Genomic DNA, 2,776 nt, shown 5'->3' on the forward strand with positions numbered 1-2,776 from the left:
ACTGCATATATATTATTTAATAACAACGTTCTAATAACGCACCAGCAATACATTTCACTTGTAAATGTGGCCGTGTGGAATTATTATTTATCTTAAGAATATTATGTTGTCAAACAATCTAAGCCTATCACTGCCAGTTAAACTTGAGAATTAGTAAAGAATACTCCAGAAGAAGCTGTAAAACGAAGAGTTGAATAAATATAATATTTTTCATGGATGCTGATGGCTGTTTACTTAAACTTCAAGGTCTTAATCCTACAAGTGTTCGTTATTTGTTCAGATTCGAAATGAAAACGTATTTATGTATTTGTATTTATGCATATATGTGTTTCTTTGTGGGTATGTATATGTATATATATCACGCTCAAATGAGTTCGTGATGTTGGTGGCATTTTCAAAGCATTAAGTACGTTGATCTATCATACTGTCCAAGTTACACAATGATTTTCAGATTACGAGATAAAAACAGGTGTTTATAGAACAAGTGACTCATGCGTATCTTCCCGTACTACTACATATCACTAGGCACCACGAGAATACGAAAAAATCACGTGCAACTGCTGACACAGGTTCCGAAAATTCTGCACTCTGTGGATTCCTGGAACTAAAGAATTCCACTACTTTAATTCTTAGAATATGTGTTTACTGCTGAAAGTTACATGTGCATGACCTGTTTCATCTACTGGGTAAGAAGTTTTTATATTTTACTATATATGAAATGGCGTTGAAAATCATAATTATTCTCAATTTACCTCCCAACACTCAAGCGATCTTTATTAATGGATATATATATATATATATAAACAATGCTAAAAGCAGTCTATAGGTGAACAGTACGGACTAAAACTGACGCAAGGTTTGACTTCTGTAATTAAAAATTTATTGATTGAAAGTTGTTCTGTATAATGGTTGAAGACGGCTTGAATGGGTAATGAAGAAAAACTTTAATATAAGTTTAACACAACAGCAAATGTACAACGTTTCGAGGGCCCGGCATGGCCAGGTGGTTAGGGCGCTCGACTCGCAATCTGCAGGTCGCGGGTTCGAATCCCCGACACACCAAACATGCTCGCCCTTTCAGCCGTGGGGGCGTTATAAGGTGACGGTCAATCCCAATATTCGTTGAGTGGTGATGACTAGCTGCCTTCCCTCTAGTCTTACACTGCTAAATTAGGGACGGCTAGCGCAGATAGCCCTCGTGTAGCTTTGCGCAAAATTCAAAAACAAAAACAAACAACGTTTCGACAAGGTTTTGTCATCATCAGATTCTAGTAATTTACACAGTCGAAGCGTTGTGCATTTGCTGTTATGTTAAACTTATATTAAAGTTTTTCTTCATTACCCATTCAAGCCGTCTCAAAGTGGGTTCCTCGTCATCGAATTTGTTCTGTATAAAATTAACATAAGGGTCTGAAGAGTGAAAACCAATACCCTAGGACGCAGGTTGGCCTTGTTATAGCGCTCTAAGTTTCGGAGCTGGCGACTCGGGTTTGAATCTGCTTGATGACATAAAATATTTCAACTTAGCGTGTGTGGTAAAGTTCTGCTGACTTACTTTATTCCTCTAGTCAGAAGTTCAAAATTATGGATGGCGACAGGTAATAACACAAATACCAATAGTAGACAGATAGTTGTCAATGCATTAATATGAATTAAACTATCTGTATTTACTATGTTTGATGTTTGATGGAATAGATGCCAGCATAGCATACCTATTTCCACCCTCATCTATTATGTACTGACTTTTAGAAGGTGATACGCACGTTCCTGTGAACAGTGCTTTTTATGCGTCATCGAGTGACTGACGGCATATTATGACTATTGACACATTTGTTTGTTATTTAGTAACTTCTAGAAGGTGATATATATCTGTGATGAGTCATTTTTATGTGTCATCGATTGGCTGACAGTATAACGTGACTATTTTCACCTTAATAATAATTCTAAAGATGTAATGTATTGTTACGTCTCCGTTTGTTAATTAACTCTCCGTAAATTCGTTCCGACGAAACTTTAACGACACAAGTCTTTACTTAATAAAACTGGTTTATTCTTTCCGAATATAACTTTACCGATACACTCAACTTCAACAATCGCGCTAAACAAACGCTGTAACAACGAACGCCTACAATACTTCTGACTGCAGTTCAATTACTCACTATCTACACACACATTACCGCGTCACGTTGTCCCCCTCTTAATATATACCCGACTACCCTATATCTAGTAAATACTAGAGCATTCGCCAAAGTACAGGATAGTTCTAGAAACGTGGCGTCACACTAGTCATGTGACTCGATGAAGCAACATTATTATAAAACAGTTACTGCTGCTTTACACTGAACGAATTCAATCAAGCCATAAATTTCACAATCAATTCACAAACAGCAGATTTATAGACAGAAAACAAACTGATGGATTGTAACTTCAGTTCACAAACAGCAAATTTATAGACACTAAACAAACTGACGGATGGTAACTTCAGTTCACAAACAACGGATTTATAGACACTAAACAAACTGATGGATGGTAACTTCAGTTCACAAACAACGGATTTATAGACACTAAACAAACTGATGGATGGTAACTTCAATTCACAAACAGCATATTTATAGACACTAAACAAACTGATGGACGGTAACTTAGTTCACAAACAACGGATTTATAGACACTAAACAAACTGATGGATAGTAACTTCAGTTCACAAACAACGGATTTATAGACACTAAACAAACTGATGGATGGTAACTTCAATTCACAAACAGCATATTTATAG

At 36.3% G+C, this 2,776-nt stretch overlaps 1 protein-coding gene across 1 annotated transcript in view; it reads left to right on the forward strand.

Moving 5' to 3' along the window:
• The first annotated feature begins 593 nt into the window (after window positions 1–593).
• LOC106462581 overlaps window positions 594–2,776 on the forward strand; it is a 24,258-nt gene continuing 22,075 nt past the window's right edge. The window contains exon 1 of the mRNA XM_022389878.1: window positions 594–686. The gene's annotated coding sequence lies outside the window, so the exon portion shown is untranslated. The remainder of the gene's footprint in view (window positions 687–2,776) is intronic.

The sequence above is a fragment of the Limulus polyphemus genome, unplaced genomic scaffold (genome assembly GCF_000517525.1).
Source record: "Limulus polyphemus unplaced genomic scaffold, Limulus_polyphemus-2.1.2 Scaffold1202, whole genome shotgun sequence".
NCBI lineage: Eukaryota > Metazoa > Arthropoda > Merostomata > Xiphosura > Limulidae > Limulus > Limulus polyphemus.